The following is a 19,313-nucleotide window of genomic DNA, read 5'->3' as shown; positions in this document are numbered from 1 at the left end:
GATTACAGGCACCTGCCACCACGCCTGGCTAATTTTTTTGTGTTTTGTTTTTATTAGAGAGGAGGTTTCGCCATGTTGCCCAGGCTGGTCTCGAACTCCAGACTTCAGGAGATCCACCTGCCTCAGCTTCCCAAAGTGCTGGGATTACAGGCCTGAGCCACCATGCCCGGCCCTCTCCTCTGTTTCTTGACCTGGTTTTGTTTACAATTTGTTGCTGCAATCTTCCTATAACTGTTTCCAGAGTTGTGTGAGGAAAAAGGAGGCTGGCACGCAGAGAGATTTCTCACACTCTGTTGGCTTGTGCAGTCGAGATGAAATCAAGCAATGTAGAAATTTAAGCTTCAGTTTTTATTGACTTAGGTTTTTCCAGGCCTTCCCATTTTTGAGTATCACAGTACTCAGGGATTTCTGAGTTTTCTCTCCCTTCGAGAGGAACTATTCTTGAATGGGATTATTAAGCACCCCTTCCTCAATTCTTCAACAAAGCTCCAAGGAATGAATGTCTCAAGTTCTGCTGCTTTTAACGTATAAAAGATAAACGCAAAGTTCCTTATGCTTCTCCTTTCTGGGAGAATTCTGGGGTTTACTCTAACAGTGAGAAAATTTTCTAAGCTGGTTTTGCTCCTGTCTCATGAGCAAGGCAGTTTGGTCGGTGGCTGTTCTGTGGGCTGCTGTCTGGAGGAGACGGTCGGTCGGGGAGGTCACCCTGACAATTATGGCCAACTGAGGGTGGAGGGAGTGGTCTCGGTTTGGCCCTCAGTCTGGAGTCACAGGCAGCGCAGAGAGATGTTGGCTTAGGACCTGAGGCTGAGGCGTGCTGGGACAGCCCAGGGGGTGTCCTGGCCTTCCAGGGGCTGGGGAACCCTCTCTGGCCCGGGGGCTGGAGAAGCTGTTCCAGAATCGGTTCTGGCTCTACTGCTACTTCAGCACTTTCTAATTGCAGCTCCAAACAGCCGCAGCTGCAGTCATAGCAACAGGCCCCTCCCACCCGGCTTCGCTCCCGGAGTCCAGCACGTGACGGCGGCGCCTGCGTCGCTCCCTCCGCCCCTGGCGCTAAGGGAGGCGGGGAGGTGTGGGGGGATGACGTTTACTCTGTCGTCTCCATGGATATAATGCATAGACGTCAACGTCGCCTGTGTTTAGTGTGTAACGTTCTTCCGTCTCCATGGTTACGTCAGGCGGCCAAACACCAGGCCCCAGCAACAGGCTTCTGATTGGCCCCAGGCTTCCAAAGGCGGAGTTTCGTCTCCCGCGCCCGCTCGACTGTATTGCTGTTTTGGTTGTTGTCTCCCACTTGTTTATTTCTCTAACAGATCCTGGAGGCTGAGGTCTAGATCGGTCGCCAAGGATGTGATCCAGGAGAAAACGTGCTGAACGTGCAGCTTGCTCCCACCGATTACAGCCCAGCAGATGACATAGATCCACTGTGCTCTAGTCCATTGTGGAATCATGGCCCTCATATCCGGCGTCTGTCACAACCCAATATTTGGTGTTATAACCTCGGCTTCCACCCCCCAGCACATCTCAAGAAGTGCCGTTACCCTCTCAGCCACATCCCAGAAACTGTGTTGCTTTCACGGTTACTCTTGTTTATGCTTGAGAGCACTCGGAGGCCGGCATTCAGTGCTACCCCCTGCAGGATTTGGATACGTTTCCCCGTCTGGTCCTAATTCTGTTGAATGACATCATTTATCCGTATTCCCACCCAGAGATGGGCAGATTTCTTGTAGCCTGAATAGATACTAAAGAATCCCAAAGGACCTGGGTGGGTACTTCTATTTATGGGCTCATTGGATCTTATTATTTCCTCTCCGCCTGTTTTAATTCAAATCGAGGGGACCATTTGATTTCTCCAATAGAAACAGAAAGAAATTGAGGACAGAGATGAACAGAGTATTACAGATCAAGAGCCCAGGTTTCTTGATATCGAATACTAATATACTGATGGAGTTAAACATTCCAAGGTATGAATGTGTCCAGAAACAGTTTTAACCTTACCCTGGGTTTCCATCAGTGAAACCAAGTTAACATCTGGCAAAAGATAGCGATCTAGCCTCAGGGGTTTCAGTCAAGTTGTGCTTACAAGAATGCCTTAAAATCTGTAGTTATGGTGTCAAATATAATAAATCTTCACCAGCTCATGCACGTACAAGTCTGAAATGTTTCATAAAAGGTTTAGATGACCTGATAAGATGTTTTTAAAAACCAGAGAGAGACAGAGACTGATACAAACGTCAAGTTAAAAACAAGAAAGTAAAATTAGTTTCATTGATTGGGGTTGATAAGGAGAATATCTGTCCTCTATGCTCGCATCTTAGCCCACTACCTCCTTTCCTCTATCTCCTCTGGTGGATATCCTTGCTATCTGTCCTCGCCGCCGACTCTTTGGCTAGCCTCACAGTCTATAATTTCCTTCGGAGATGTGAGTGAAATTAAATGAAATTGAGAGCCTGTTTAATGCAAACAGGACCAAAGGGGACAGCTCTTTATCGTAATGAACTTCATTCTGATTAAGTCAGGGACTGCAAGTGCTTACTATTTACCCAGTAAATATATTAAATTGCTAGGCTAGTCTCCCTTCTGTCCTGACACTGCCAGGGAATATTTGAAAGCCTGATATAAGATCCTTTTTAGACCATCAAACATCCCTTTCTAATTCTATCATCTCTTTATGTTTCCAGGAATATAGCATGTCTTGGTCTCTGAGAGCCAATATATCTGGGTTACACTGAAAGAGGAATAATGAGATAATATTTACGCTGTACATTGAAGATGACCTGAAAAGCTGGAAGAGGTGAATGAGGGCATTTTCTCAGTGTAGATGAAGAAGAGGGGAGGAAGGTGAAAGATGACAAAATATCTAAGTGCCTCGATTTGATTCTAGTATATGAACTGATTTTATGACTCTGTCCAAGGGCAGCATCAGTTATAACCTCCAAACTTCCATGTCCTTCTCCATTTCCCATTCTTAGTTTGTGTTTTTTTTTTTGAGACAGTCTCGCTCTGTCACCCAGGCTGGAGTGCAGTGGCAGGATCTTGGCTCACTGCAACCTCCACCTCTCAGGTTGAAGTGATTCTCCTGCCTCAGCCTCCTAAGTAGCTGGGATTACAGGCGCCTGCCACAATGTCAGGCTAATTTTTGTATTTTTAGTAGAGACAGGTTTTGCCATATTGGCCAAGCTAGTCTTGAACTCCTGACCTCAAATGATCTGCCCACCTTGGCCTCCCAAAGTGCTGCTGGGATTACAGGCATGAGCCACTGTGCCTGGCCAGTTCTTTCTTTTTTTATTTCCTTCCTTCTTTTCCTTCTTTCCTTCTTTCCTGCCTTCCTGCCTCCTTCCTTCCTTCCTTCTTTCCTTTCTTCCTTCCTTCGTTCCTTTCTTCCTTCCTTCCTTCCTTCCTTCCTTCCTTCCTTCCTTCCTTCTTCCTCTCTCTCTCTCTCTCTCTCGATGGAATCTTGCTCTGTCGCTCAGGCTGGAGTGCAGTGGCACGATCTCAGCTCACTGCAACCTCCGTCTCCCAGGTTCAAGCAATTCTCCTGCTTCAGCCTCCCAAGTAGCTGGGATTACAGGCACACACTGCCACTCCCGGCTAATTTTTTGTGTTTTTAGTAGAGACAGGGTTTCACTGTATTCCCCAGGCTGGTCTTGAACTCCTGAGCTCAGGCAATCCACCTGCCTCAGCCTCCCAAAGTGCTAGGATTACAAATGTGAGCCACCACACCCGGCCAGGCCAGTTCTTTCTTTATGTTTGACCCAAACATGGCCATGGATCGTGATGTGGGACCCAGGGAATTTTTAGTCTAGGAAATACCAGATAGATATCGTTTTGATGGTATCATGAGAAGCAGTTTGTTTCATATATGCTTGCATGCACACACACATGCATATTCTTTTGCTGCCCTGTGTTTCGGCTGAGCCTCTCTGTTTAGATGACCAGATTCAACATAAGGACCATGATATCCTTCTATGTTGCTGACTTCCTTAAACCACAAGATGATTAATCTCCCAACCTATTTCCTCATCTATAAAATGGGTTCTGGCAAACTCACTGACCCCACACGTTTGCTTTAACCCAAGAGGATTGCAATGATACAGTGATTATTAGTTGGTGGTATGGAAATACTAAATGCTGTATAAATGCTTGATTATTATTTGTGGGTATATTTTCCCTCAACACCTCTCCATCTTAGTGCTGAGTGAAGCCTCCACTTGCCAGGTTTCCCTGGCAAAGAAGAGGCCTTGGCCCAGGCCAAGATGTGTAGGAGCCGTGACCTACCTGGCCTTTCAAGGTCTGGGTGCACACTATCCTCCTTTATATCTCAGTCATGATGGAATTCACTCTTCCACTCATGCTCTTCAAGTCTGGCTTTCCTCAGATATAAAAATGGAGACGTGGCCAGGTGCGGTGGCTCACGTCTGTGATCCCAGCACTTTGGGAGGCTGAGGCAGGTGGATCACCTAAGGTCAGGAGTTCAAAACCAGCCAGCCTGGCTAACATGGTGAAACCCCATTTCTACTAAAAATACAAAAAAGTAGCCAGGTGTGGTGGCGTGTGCCTGTAATCCCAGCTACTTGGGAGGCTGAGGCAGGAGAATCGCATGAACCCAGGAGGTGGAGGTTGCAGTGAGCCAAGATTGCGCGATTGCACTCCAGCTTGGGCAAGAAGAGTGAAATTCCTTAAAAAAAAAAAAAAAAAGGAGATGTTGCTACCTGGCCTCCTTACCTCTCAGGACTGTTAGGAGGGTCATACTAGGTCATGCTGTGGAAGGGCTTCAAAAACTATAAATCTGAGGGTATTTTAAAGTTTAAAAATATGGCCTATAAATGGAGCAGTGTCAAGGTCAAGTGTCAAGAGATGTAACTCATAGAGAGACTGGATAAATGCCCATCTGTGTGATTTGATATGCCCTATGCCAAGGAATGCTCCCTCACTGTCCCTAAAATTCCATCATCAGCAATATATTTCTTTGGATTAAGCATTTGCCATTCCCTTTGGGTCTTACTCTTAAAAGACAAATTCTCTTGTGAGCAGTAGTCTCCTGAAATTTATTGTAAATTACATTACTAGATATGTTCCTCCCCAACAGGTGAGATGGCACCAGACAGATGCACTGGGCTCTTGGGTAGGTCTGAGAAATGAGATGCTGGAATCCTAGAGATTATTCATTTTAGTCAAAGTCAACCCTCACGGTGTACCAGTTGCTGACACAGGACTCTCGGAACCCACCCAGCAGACCCATAGTTCCACTCACACAGGAGGGGGGAAACGCTTCTCCCTATCCTCACCTAAAACCTCCGAAGACACCACTGCAGTCATCCAGAGGCTCCCATATACTACAGGGGCAAGCAAAGTTTTTTTTACATGTTTGGGAATTGACACAGGTTGCCAACTTTGAATTTAACCTAACAACAAGTACTACTTATTATCACTATCATTTCATAAATGAGAAGACATTTTAACACTAAAAAAGTCAAAAGGACATTATCTGGCCAGGTGCAGTGGTTCACACCTGTAATCCCAGCACTTTGGGAGGTTTAGGCCAGTAGACCTCATCTGAGGTCAGGAGTTCAAGACCAGCCTGGCCAACATGGAGAAACCCTGTCTCTACTAAAAACACAAAAAGTAGCCAGGCGTGGTGGTGCACGCCTGTAATCCCAGCTACTTGGGAGGCTGAGGCAGGAGAATTGCTTGAACGTGGGAGGCAGAGGTTGTAGTGAGTCAGTCAAGATCGCACCACTGCACTCCAGCCTGCATGACAGAGCAAGGCTCTGTCTCAAAAAAAAAAAAAAGGACATTATTTAAAACTGAAGGACAGCCCTTTTAAATCAAAGACATGCAGCTTTATGCAAATTCCCTGCTTTGTCTTTATTTTTCCTATCTTCCTTGTACACTCCTGTTTCTTTTTCAGTATTTATCGGGTGGTGCTGACAGTGACAAAAGCAGATAGAGAAATCAAGGAGAGGTAAAAGTTTAACTCAAGAATTAATGTTCCTGATAAGATGACCACTTCTCACACGATGCTTCTTTGGGTCACCAGTTTCTTTGTTAAAGGAGGATAACATAATCTCACCAGAATGGGTTCCAATATGGGGAATATAATACTTTGAGTAATTCTCTTGGAATTACTTCCACTCTGGGCAGATCAGTTTGTTTTCAGTGCGTCTATTCCTTGCTGGAACCATGCTGTACCAGCTGAACACTTCTGGTTTTACCTGGCAAGGTGGGATTATTGACTTCCCGAAGCCTGATCTAGCCAGATCAGATGGGGCAGAGTGGTAGGGATTGGCATGGTTCCTCCCAGAGGATGGAACAAACCTGCTTTCCAGCTGGTGTCCCAGGTAGGTACAGGAGACACTGGCAAAGCCGGTTTAACCAGCGTCTTGGGCAAGATTTGGCCCATACTTTTTTTCTGCTTCCAGTGTCCCCTAGCAAAACTGGAAGCGTTCTATACGTTCTGTGGTTGCATATGAACCCAATGCAACCAGCACAACATAGATAAATTTTTCTCCAAAGCCCAATGTCTCTAGAAGCCGAATCTATATTTTAATTCCAAGCAACATTAGCATAATTAAGGCCCATGAAATTGAGTTTCTCTCTTTTTTTTGAGACAGAGTCTCATTCTGTTGCTCAGGCTGGAGTGCAACGGTGCGATCTTGGCTCACTGCTGGCCTCGGCCTCCCAGGTTCAAGCGATTCTCCTGCCTCAGCCTCCCAAGTAGCTGAGACTACAAGCACGTACCATCATACCCAGCTAATTTTTGTATTTTTAGTAGAGACGGGGTTTCACCATGTTGGTCAGCCTGGTCTCAAACTCCTGACCTCAGGTGATCCACCCGCCTTGGCCTCCCAAAGTGCTGGGATTACAGGCGTGAGCTACTGCACCTGGCCCTGAGTTTCTCTCTTATTAGTCATGCCCTGGTAGGTACTTAGGGAAATAAATTTACTTATGCAGGTCACCAGAGCACTATCAACTACACTGGGGAAATATTTAGCCCAATTATATGGTGTGGATTAGAAAATTATAAGATCATTATTTTAAAATTATTTTGAATTGGCTGGGTGTGGTGGCTTACACTTGTAATCCCAGTACTTTGGGAGGCTGAGGTGGGAAAATTTGCTTGAGCCCAGGAGTTTGAGATCAGCCTGGGCAACACAGTGAGATCCCATCTCTACTAAAAAAAAATATTATTGAACCTATTCAACCAAACTAGTGGAACAATATACCTACATCATCAAACTGTGGTGAATATTAAATAACATAACAAGGCTGGGTGCGGTGGCTGACACCTGTAATCCCAGCACTTTGGGAGACCGAGGCAGGAGGATTCCTTGAGGTCAGGAGTTTGAGACCAGCCTGGCCGACATGGTAAACCCTGTCTCTACTAAAAAAAATATAAAAAGTAGGCCAGGCGTGGTGGCTCACACCTGTAATCCTAGCACTTTGGGAGGGTGAAGTGTGTGGACCACCTGAGGTTGAGAGTTCGAGACCAGCCTGGCCAACATGGAAAAACCTTGTCTCTACTAAAAGTACAAAATTAGCTGGGTGTGGTGGTGAGTGCCTGTAGTCCCAGCTACTCTGAAGGCTGAGGCAGGAGAATCACTCGAACCCGGGAGGCAGAGGTTGCAGTGAGCTGAGATCGTGCCACTGCACTCCAGCCTTGGTGACAGAGTGAGACTCCATCTCAACAAAAGTAGCCAGGCATTGTGGTGGGCACCTGTAATCCCAGCTACTCAGGAGGCTGAGGCAGGTGAATCGCTTGAACCTGGAAAGTGGAGGTTGCAGTGAGCTGAGATCGCGCCACTGCACTCCAGCCTGGGTGACAGAGCGAGACTCCATCTCAAAACAAAACAACAACAAAAATCATAACAATATTTGTAAAGCACTTAGCATAATTCCTGAGCAAGCACTCAATAAATATTAGCTATCATTATTTCCCTTTATTCAAGAAGTATATTTTGAGCAGCTATTATATATCAGATATTGTGTTAGGGGCTAGAGAGTCAGTGATGAGTAAAATAGGCAAGGTGTCTGCCTTCCTGGAGTGGGGAGATAGACACTAAATGAATTCATTCAACAATGAACAGCTATTAGGATCAGGCTTCTCTAACTCCTTGGGGGTACATCAGTAAATAAAACAAAGATCCCTACTCTTGTGGAACTTAATTTTTAGAAATTAGCCCAAATGCTTTCTAAATAAATGTATTATTAGAAATGGTGGTAAGTGCTAATCATGAAAAGCCTAGGGTGGAATGAGGGCTACTAAAAGGTTCCTAATTCAGTCTGGCTGCTGGGGAAAGTCCTTTATGTGGATGTGACATTTTAAGTTTGAGTTCTGGATAAAAAGTAGGCTGAATTGAGATGAAGAGTGGGAGGTGGAGGCAGAGAACATATGGATAATGCTAGTAGCTCATATTTAATTCCATGTTCCATGCCTTTTCCCAAATGCTCTAGAGGACAGGACTGCCAAAGATGAGAGGAGATTCCTGCATCCTAAGTTTGCAATCAGGCCGGGTGCAGTGGCTCATGCCTGTAATCCCAGCACTTTGGGAGGCGGAGGTGGAAGGACTGCTTGAGCCCGGGAGTTCAAGACCAGCCTGGGCAATATAGGGAGATCCTATCTCTCTCTCTCTCCCCCATCCCCGCCTCTTTTTAAAAGACATTCCCAATCAGATTGAATTTAATCCTAAACTCCAGGATGCATGGCAGCAGCTGCCTAGTTTTTGCCTTCTCAGGAATCACTGACAGTTGGCAGTTGCCACCTCGGCTTCTCTTGGTCCCCATTATCTGGAACAATCAGTCCCAACTACGCTAGGAATGACCTCTCTGTAGCTAGGTGTGGTGGCCTGCGCTTGTAATCCCAGCTACTCGGGAGGCTGAGGCACAAATAATTGCTTGAACTTAAGAGGCAGAGGTTGCAGTGAGCCGAGATCACGCCACTGCACTCCAGCCTCGGTAACAGGGCGAGACTCTGTCTCAAAAAAAAAAAAAAAGAAAAAAAATGGAATCATCTCTCTGGGAATTGACTTCAGCTTCTTTTACTTGCGTTAGTAAGTGTCACCCTAGTGCCCCCAGAAATAAGCCAGTATACATTTGCTGCTGGATTTAAATAATCTAGGGTGGGCTGAATAATCAATCTTTGAGAGTTGAACTACCTTCTGAGCTACCAAAACATGCACATATCCTTTAGCCCACTTTTCCTTTGCTACTGAATTTTCTCTCATTTAAATTTTAATGCTCTTCTTATGTCATTTCCACCAGCAAGCTTTCAAGACCTGGTTCATATTCCAGCTTAGAAATAGTTCACATAGTTCTGTGTAGACATAATATTTACGGGAACCAGAGATGGGTGGATTCTGATAGTGGCTTGTGGAATAGTCTCCAGTGCAGTCAAAATAACAAAGAATTTGAAAAACAAATGCTTTGAGAGTCTAGTTCTCCATAAACTTCTCAAATGTACCGGCTTAAATCCTGTGTAAGGATCACCAGAATCCAGGGAAGTGGGGTCCTGGGTGAGAAAGCCTTGGTTTGTTCACTGTGTGCTGTTTTACAGCACAAATTCTGAACTCTGTTTATTGTCAACAGCTCTCTAATCAAGGACACAATGGAATGTGCCTGTTTTCAAATTCCTGTAAAAAAGGGCCCTGGAAGACCTCCAAGCCTGGTGTCGGTGATTTACTTCACTATTTTTCAGTTATTTCACTTAAGACTCTAAGCTTTTGAGAGAGGTCTTACCAATCATCAACATTAGTGTGGAGCCACGTATAAGAAGGATCTAGATGGGCTGTAATTGAGTGAGAATAAAATACAACTATCCATATCCTGTTGGAAGTGTAGGGACAGCTAGGGAGGAAAGTGAGCTGGGAGTAGCTGGGAACTTTTTACATTTAGTAGCACTGATCCAAAGATCTGGAGGGAGGGGGAGATTGTTGTTGGTAAGTCAGACAGTAGGGTTTGAGGTGCACCTTGCAAGGATGGCTGATTTCAAAGGTATGGGGGGATTGGCACTTATGGTTTTCAGTACATAACCTTTGGGAAGCATTTCCTCTGCCCTGAATATCCTGCTCCTTGTTCTTTCATGGCTAGTTCCTTGCTATCATTTGCTTCTCATGGAAATTGTCACCTTCTTCTACTCAGTCCAAAATAGCAACACACTTGTTCACAACATATTCTTCCATTTTAATTACCTGCCCAAGGCTGGGCACGGTGGCTCACATCTGTAATTCCAGCACTTTGGGAGGCCAGCGTGGGCAGATCACTTGAGGTCAGGAGTTCGAGACCAGCCTGACCAACATGGTGAAACCCTGTCTCTACTAAAAATACCAGAATTAGCTGGGTTTGGTGGCGCACACCTATTGACCCAGCTACTCAGGAGGCGGAGGCACGAGAATTGCTTGAACTGGGGAAGCAGAGGTTGCAATGAGCCAATATCATGACACTGCACTCCAGCCCGGGCGACAGAGCAAGACTCTGTCTCAAAAACACAAAACAAAAAACAAAAAAATTACCTGCCCAGCACTCACTTTTATCTGACATCTTTGTTTTCTTATTGATTCAATACTGGACTATAAGCTTCATGTTAGTAGGAAGTTTGCCTGTTTACTGTGGAGTCTAGTGACTGGCATGTAGTAGGTGCTCAATAAAAGTGATGAATGAGTAGCAAGGGATAGGATAATTGACTTTGTACAATTTGAGTTAAGAAGGAATTAACTTTGCAGGGTCCATACAAAGTAACTGTAGGTAATCGGTTTTTTCTGACCCTTGTACAAGGTAATAATATTTTGAGGTATGTGAAAGTCGTTTCTTTCCTGGAAAGAATTCTGAAACCAATGGAAAAATAGAAAGCAGGCTAGAGATATCTGATAAGAATACAGCTGAATTAATCTCAAACTAGATATGTGATATAAATGCCTCAGGGCTGCTCTTATCTAAATGTACAATCTAAAACATCTTAATCTGAAATTCCTCAGCTTTCTGCATTATTCTCTGGTCATTTTACCATATGGGCCAGAAATGGGTAAGAAATGTAGAAATTATGCCCTGGGGCTTGGAGCTGTCGTTTGGTGAAACCGTTGATTTCGCAGACCAATGAGTAGAGTGCTAGTTGAAGAACTTTTTTTCTTCTTTCATTCCCCAGCCTATTTCACAACCTCTTGCTTCCTTCTTTTCCAAATTCTAAGCTCAGACAGACATCAGCTGGATGAAGCCCCAGGTTCAAACAAACTTGCCTTGGATGTCAAAGTACTAGTAGCAAATGAACTCCCAATTCCTCACCTGCTGTGAAGTTGCCCATTCACTGCAAAGCAAACTCCAGGTGAAAGCAAAGATTCTTCACCCTCAGAAATCCTCTGGGCAGCTAACCCATGATTTATTCCCAGCCACCTGATGAATCTGGAGAAACGAATAGAATGGTTCTGCCAAATGATTTAAATGAAGAATCCTGTGGGCCCAGCCCAGCCCAGCCCTCCATGCTAACCAATCTGAGGCTGGCAGGAGTGTGGTGTTCTGTTTATAGCTGCTAGATCAGCTCCTGTTGTAGGTTCTATATGCTGGCCTCAGCTGAGCCTGTGGTATGTGAGAACAGTTCTGTGCAATCCAAACAATTGACAAATACCGACCTGGCCCCAGCCACGTGCCCAGGCACTGCCGGGTTGCCCAAGAAACCAAGTAAGCACATTCTGGGGCAGAGGTGGGGGGCATTCAAGAAAGAAATCAGAAAGCTGTATTCATTATTCTATTTACTGAGGGCTTAGTATTATGTCAGGCACTGATCTGGCAGTGGGGAGACAGTAGTGTCTCCTTCCCTCATGGAACTTACATCTGGGCATTATTTTAGCATACTTGTGAGTTTTCCTTATTTATTATTTATTTATTTACTTACTTTTGAGACAAGAGTTTCACTCTGTCGCCCAGGCTGGAGTGCAGTGGTGCGATCTCAGCTCACTGCAACCTCTGCCTCCTGAGTTCAAACGATTCTCCTGCCTCAGCCTCCCAAGTAGCTGGAATTACAGGTGACTGCCACCACGCTGGGCTAATTTTTTATATTTTTAGTAGAGACAGGGGTCTCACCATGTTGGCCAGGCTGGTCTTGAACTCCTGACCTCCAGTGATCCACCTCTCTCAGCCTCCCAAAGTGCTGGGATTACAGGCGTGAGTCACTGCACCTGGCTGAGTTTTACTTTTTTAAATAAAAATGTATTTTACAATGCAGTGTTGCTTTTGTTTTTAATTACTTGAAAGCACACCATAATCACCTCAGTATTAGGGCCATAAATGTTTACTGTGGCCCTGTGGCCAGCACTTTTAAACTAAAAATTGGTTAGATTTTTACTTTTATGCATAAATATTTTCTAAAAAGTTTCTTGGCCGGGTGTGGTGGCTGATGCCTGTAATCCCAGCATTTTGGGAGGCTGAGGTGGGTGGATCACCTGAGGTCAGGAGATCAAGAACAACCTGGCCAACATGGTAAAAACCCATCTCTACAAAAATACAAAAAATTAGCAGGGTGTGGTGGTGTGCTCCTGTAATCCCAGCTACTTGGGAGGCTGAGGCAGGAGAATTGCTTGAACCCAGGAGAGAGAGGTAGAAGTGAGCCAAGATCGCGCCATTGCACTTCAGCCTGGGTAACAAAGTGAGACTCTGACTTAAAAAAAAAAATTCTTTTTGGATTAGGCTAAATTTGTGTAAAAGAAGGGATCTGGGGTGTAACCAACCTTAGGTGAAGTTTCTCATTGTGCTAATCATTGTTTTGGGGTGGGGGGGCATCCTGTACCATCTTGTTCAGTAGGTAGTGGAAACATTTACTACACTTGATCTTAGCCAAAAGGCCAAGAAGTGATTATGTGGAAACATTTAGACAGCAGGTATGATGGGTCTTTGTAGTTCTAAGGATGGGTATACCCCTTGGGTTTATAGGCATCTAAATTATGCCCGATAAGAAAATTGCTGACTAGGGGCCATGCGTGGTGGCTCATGCCTCTAATCCCAGCACTTTGGGAGGCCAAAGCAGGTGGATCACCTGAGGTCGGGAGTTCGAGACCAGCCTGACCAACATGGAGAAACCCTGTCTCTACTAAAAATACAAAATTAGGCCGGGCGCGGTGGCTCATGCCTGTAATCCCAGCACTTTGGGAGGCTGAGGTGTGTGGATCATCTGAGGTTAGGAGTTTGAGACCAGCTTGACCAACATGGTGAAACTCTGTCTCTACTAAAAATACAAAAAACTAGCCAGGTGTGGTGGTGCATGTCTGTAATCCCAGCTACTTGGGAGGCGGAGGCAAGAGAATCGCTTGAACTTGGGAGGCAGAGGTTGCAGACCGCACTCCAGCCTGGGTGACAAGAGTGGGACTCCGTCTCAAAAAAAAAAAAAAAAATTGCTGACTAGGATTTTGGTTTCCTAACTTGAGAAGGATACAGGTAATAAACTATCCATCAAAGCCCTCTGTCCAGAAAGGGAATCCATGCTGCCTTGTCCGTCACAAGGACAATAACTGATGAACCTCTGTTTAACATTTATTCATAGGCCAGGTGCAGTGGCTCACGCCCAGAATCCCAATACTTTGGGAGGCCAAGGTGGGAGGATTGCTTGAGTCCAGGAGTTCGAGACCAGCCTGGACAATATAGTGAGACCCCATCTCTACAAATAATAAAAAAAATTAGCCAGGCGTGGTGGCCCATGCCTGTGGTCCCAACTACTCAGGAGGCTGAGGCAAGAGGATTGTCTGGTTTGATTGCCTGGAGGTCGAGGCTGCAGTGATCCACTGCATTCCAGCCTGGGTGACAGAGTGACACCCTGTCTCAAAAAAATAAATAAACAAAAATAAAAATATACGTTTATTCTACAAGGATTTATTGAGTGCCTTGGTGTCAGGAAGCATGGTACTGAGGATAGGTAACTGCTAAATAAGATGGATAAGGTCCTTGCTCTTGTGGAGCTTACGGACTAGTAGAAGACGGCAATGAAACAGTACATAAATAGACAGAGTAATGTAGTGATAAGTGCTAGATAGAAAAGAAAACCAGGTAACATAACAGAAAGTGACTGAAGGGCAAAGGGGGTTGCAACATTGGATGGGGAGGACAGGAGGGGCTTCCTGGAGAAGGTGACATTTGAGCAGATGTTGGTCAGGAAGAAGAGTCAACTTGTCAAGGTCTGTGAGGAAGAGGGAAGAGTGGGTACACAGGCGCAGAGGCAGAGGCAGCTTGGCATATTTGAGGGAGAGAAAGGTCAATGTAACTGGAGTGGAGTGCAGGAAAATGGTTCAAGGTAAGGTTGGAAGGCGAGGCGGAGGCTGAAGCCTATGGACTGGGAATCTCCATAAGGAGTACAGATTTTTAGCTAAGTGTCATTCTGTAAACTGACCTCTAAACAGGTTTGGGGGGATAACAGTTCTGTTTGGTGTTCTAATTTAATTCAGAGCCCCCCTAGGTGGGACAGTAGACTCTGCCAGTGTATAATCTGTCCTTGTCCTAACTGATTACCTCACAGTCTGAGATGGGCCAGAATTTAAAGGTGGAATTCTTCAGAAGAGTCATTCTGGGAATTTCACCATCGATCTCTAACTCAGTACTCCAGAATAATAAAACATCCGTGGAGAAATCAGACCTCACCTGGGAGTTACAATGGCAAGTTTTCTTGTAGAACACAATGATGTACTAAACTAAGACAAAAAGTTGTCACATCTGAGGATGAAATTATAAGTTCTAGATCAGAGGGCAGCCTAACTGAATTCCTACATACTAGTTAAGATTTTCCTGATTTGGGAGAGGGGAATTTCTTTGGCATTACAATGGCCAAAGTCTCTCTTAAAGATCTGTCCTTTGTGGCTGGGTGGGGTGGCTCACACCTATAATCCCAGCACTTTGGGAGGCCAAGTCTGGCGGATCACCTGAAGTCAGGAGTTTGAGACCAGTTGGGCCAACATGGTGAAAACCCATCTCTATTAAAAATACAAAACTTTAGCCAGACATGGTGGTGGGCGCCTGTAATCCCAGCTACTTGGGAGGCTGAGGCATGAGAATTGCTTGAATCGGGGAGGCGGAGGTTGCAGTGAGCCAAGATCATGCTGCTGCAATCCAGCCTGGGCGATAGAGTGAGACTCAGTCTCAAAAAAAAAAAAAAAAAATCTGTCCCTTGCAACTTTTCAGTACAGGGAGAGAGAAAGAAAAAAAGATTTATCTTGTTGAGTAAGAGTAAGGTCGTGGATAACATGGTGTGACCTCTGCTGAATATGTCTTAACACCTCGAATCACGTCATATGGCAGCTTCTTCTAGCCACTCCTGGCCCTGCCCATGGTGATTATGAGATTTTTCTTATTGGATGGGAGCCCTGTAGTTGAGGTTTCTTGGGGTGTGTTTTTGTCCTATAGGTTTAGTGACGTCGATGGGGTTCCTTTGGAATTCCAGCAGCTAAGTCCGCCGGAGCTGCAGAAGGTCAGCTCAGGACATTGGAGGAGCTGACAGCCTGGAGAAGCTGTACTTGTGTGCTGGCGGGGAGCGCTTGTTTCTAAAGCAAGATTCGGCAACACTGACAGAACCAGTGTCCCATACTGCTGGTGGCTGCAAAAGATGTTGCAGGCTTGGGCTACAGTGTGCCTGTCTTTGGCACTGCCACTGTTCCCCAGTTTCCTCAGCTCCAGATGGAGCGTGTCTCAGGGACCACACAGAGCTTTGTTTAAATGCTCACATTAGCAGAAGGACGGGGATCCCATTGAATCATCCTCTCCTGTCAAAAAGCCAAGAGTTGTTCAGAATGAAAAAACAGTTTTTCTCAAAGAGGCTAAATCTCTAGTACCAATTAGTTGCAGTGGTGGCATGTGTCGGGGGGTGGTGCGGTACTCTTGTACCTCCAGTGTTCTAAATAGGGGCAGTCTTTTTGCTCACAGTCTGAGCCATAGAGTGAGTAACCTTGACCTCCTAAGACCCTTCACTGGGCTCATGTGTGTGTGAGTCCCACAAGAATTGTGGAATGCCTCTTTCTCTTGTTGGGTCCAGACATTTAGAATGAATAAATTAAAGGGTAGTGGTAACATGGTCATTGTCATTGCAGACAATGTGGTATTTATATATGGGCACTAACTGTCTTTCTCATGGGGCTTAGTAACAAGGGTAAGTTTGATCTTTCATCATGAACCACTGGGGTGTTCTTTATACACAGAGGCTGTTATCAGCTGAAAATAGCCCAAACATCTTGTAATTTTGTCTTTCCCAATTTTTGCCTATTCATACCCCAGAATAAAAGAGCCTGTTCAGCCTTTCCAAAGATTTAAAGAACATTATCTATTTGCTTTCTAAGTACCCAAAAAGCACAACCATCTACATTCACCTTGCCTGGATGAGGACATGCATTCATTCATCCATTCAATAGATATTTATTGCCAGATGTGGTGGCTCACACTTGTCATCTCAGCACTTTGGGAGGCAGAGGTGAGAGGATCACTTGAGGCCGGGAGCTTGAGACTAGCCTGGGCAACATGGCAAGACCCCATCTCTAAAAAAAATAAAAAATTAGCTGGCGTGTGCCTGTGGTCCTAGCTACTTGGAAGGCTGAGGTAGGGGCATTGAGCCCAGGAGTTCAAGGCTGCAGTGAGCTATAATCACACCAGTGCACTCCAGCCTGGGTAACAAAGTGAGACCCTGTCTCAAAAAAAACAAAAAAGACAAAAAGAAAAAGACAAAGGGATATTTATTGAACACCTACTATGCGCCTGGCCCTGTGCTAGATCCTAAGTGAATATCAGCACATGAAAAAGACAAAGGTGAAAAGTTGCCAAACAAGTCTAAGTTGATTTGGGTATATGCATCTTCCTGACTTCTGGTCCCGTGCTTTGACCACAACCCTTCACCACTAGACCACACTTCCCCAAATAAACAACTACTTCTGCATGCCAGGGATGGGTTGTGTGCGGCAGCATTTACGTAGGCGGTACAGACAGCAGCCTTGCACTTAATGTTGCAACAACACCAGGCTAAACAATATGCACTGACTTCAAAAGTGTGGGTCAGGTCTCCTCCTTCAAGTGCCACAGAAAGAGCGTAAAATAGGAAAAGTCTATCGGATAAGGAAACACTGTGGAGGAAAAGTGAATTTTTTTTTTCAGTTTGGGTTAACATTCAGATGTGGAATTCTGCCCTCCTTTTCACTTTTGGATCCCCAGATAGGAGGAACTCAGCACATAGATAATCACGAACTACATACATTTTGGTTTTATATGCTCAGACTTGTCCAGAACACGAAATCCCTGCCCTGTTGGAAGGCAGCGCTGTCCTCATGGAGGCACATAAGCACCTGTCTCAAAGTCACTCTGACCTCTGCAAATGGCAAAAATAATTTCACGTTTGTTCTGATTTGTCTTTATTTTTAGGCTACCTTGTGTGAGCTCCACTTTTTAGAATGTGATTTTGCAGTTCTGAAATGGATACCAGGAGCAGATTGAGCTGTGAGAATATGTTAGAATGATCACAGGTTCGGATGTTAGTGGGGCAGGAAACGGAGTCTGAGATTGTACTGGCCTACACTGCAGCTTCTGGTTGAGCTCTTGCTTTGCCTGGATGACGCTCTGGCCTTACTCAATCGTTATCATTCCATTATCCAGAGAACAGAGGATCCGAGCCCCATCTCTGTATTGCAGTCACCTCCTCTGGGACCTGTTTCCAAGCCTTCTTCTGTGTTGCCTGGCACCCTTTCTTACCTCTATCAAACCACTTACTGCTGCTCGGTAAGCTCTGTTGACTTGTTGGTCTTCCTATAAGACTGGAATCTCTCTGAGGGTCGGGACAGGTTTACCCTCTTCATGACAGTGAGCACCAGCCTCCAGCCCAGTCAATAGTTTTTTGTTAAATAAATAAAACAATAAATGGACACATGGTTTGTCCTTTCCAGAGGACAGATTTATTAAGTCTCCAACTCGGGTCATGATGGTGCCAGAAAGGAAAGAGTTAAGCTATGTGTAGGAAACAGGCTCACTCAAAGACCCTTCTTTTTTTTTTTTAATTGGTAAAGGCAGGGTAAGTGTATTTGAGATAAATCCTGGATATAAAATCTTGACACATCTTTCAGGTATTGACTGAACTACTTTAGACCTGAAAGGGAAGTAAATCAAATCATTCTAGGTTTTCTTTTCTTTTCTTTTTCAGATACAGTCTTGCTCTGTTGTCCAGGCTGGAGTGCGGCGGCATAATCTTAGCTCACTGGAACCTCTGCCTCCCGGGTTCAAGTGATTCTCCTGCCTCAGCCTCCTGAGGAGCTGGGACTACAGGCATGCGTCACCACACCAGGCTAAGTTTTGTATTTTTAGTAGAGACAGGGTTTCACCATGATGGCCAGGCTGGTCTCGAACTCCTGGCCTCAAGTGATCCACCCACCTTGGGCTCCCAAAGTGCAGGAATTACAGGAGTGAGCCACTGCACCCAGTCAGGTTTCCTCTTAAGTGGCCCGAGATCTAGTTGTAAATGGCAGGCATGGCTAGACTCAGGAATTCAAAGCTTGACCTATTTTGTCTGAAGCTAGTATTAATAATAAGAGAGATGTATTTGGCTTCATAACCCCTTTCCCTCCCGTCCCCCTCTTTCCTTCTGTAATCAAGGATAGAATTAGAAGTACCGAAGGCCGCAGAATTGCTTTAGGATTCAGAGCAGCTCCAAGGAATCTGTGTTTACGCATTATGTGTGTTTTTCCTTTTCCCTCTCTTTTTATGAGTGAGAAAAAAAAGCGCCTAAATTCCCACCAACATAAACCAATGACATACAATGATGAAATTCTGTTTTCACCTCTGCCTGTGACAGGGAATGCAAAAATAGCAAGTGGCCCAGTTCCACGAATCCCCGCCTCCTGCCCTCCCCGCTCCTGCCGGGTTGGATCTCTAAGAATGGAGGTTAGCGCACAGCCCCGCGCGGGCCGCTCAGCCCCCGGACCCGGCGGATGATGTCAGGCGACGGGAGCGGCCGCAGCCAGGCCGGGGAGGCCGCGGCCCAGGGGAGCTGGGAGGGAGGGCGGCCTCGCCAGGCCGACGGCGCGCCCGGCCGCGCGGCGTTGCCTGGAGACGGCCCTGGCGGCGCTGTGTTGCTGTAAACAGCAGCTTCCCTGTTACTATCTATAGCAGGATCTCCTGGCTCCCGGGCGCGGCGGCTGGAGGCAGGTCTGCGGTCCCGCGCACCGCGCGCCCCGAACTATCCGCCCGCCGGCGTCATCCTGCCTCGCCCCTCAGGTGCCCACAGCTGGTCCCGACCCCCGGGCCCGAAGAGTGGGGAAGCGGAGACCGGGGCTGTGCGGGGACATGCGTCTTCGCACCCCGGAGGTGGCCGGCGCGCTGGG

The 19,313-nt window shown here is 45.9% G+C and overlaps 1 long non-coding RNA gene across 1 annotated transcript in view; it reads right to left on the bottom strand.

Annotated features, from left to right (window-relative positions):
- LOC105517140 overlaps positions 1 to 11,380 on the bottom strand; it is a 31,007-nt gene extending 19,627 nt beyond the window's left edge. The window contains exon 1 of the long non-coding RNA XR_001002623.1: positions 11,275 to 11,380. This is a non-coding gene — a long non-coding RNA (uncharacterized LOC105517140). The remainder of the gene's footprint in view (positions 1 to 11,274) is intronic.
- Positions 11,381 to 19,313: the final 7,933 nt, after the last annotated feature.

The sequence above is a fragment of the Colobus angolensis genome, unplaced genomic scaffold (genome assembly GCF_000951035.1).
Source record: "Colobus angolensis palliatus isolate OR3802 unplaced genomic scaffold, Cang.pa_1.0 Scaffold3, whole genome shotgun sequence".
NCBI classification, from domain to species: Eukaryota; Metazoa; Chordata; class Mammalia; order Primates; family Cercopithecidae; genus Colobus; species Colobus angolensis.
This window is presented reverse-complemented; position numbering and strand designations above follow the sequence as displayed.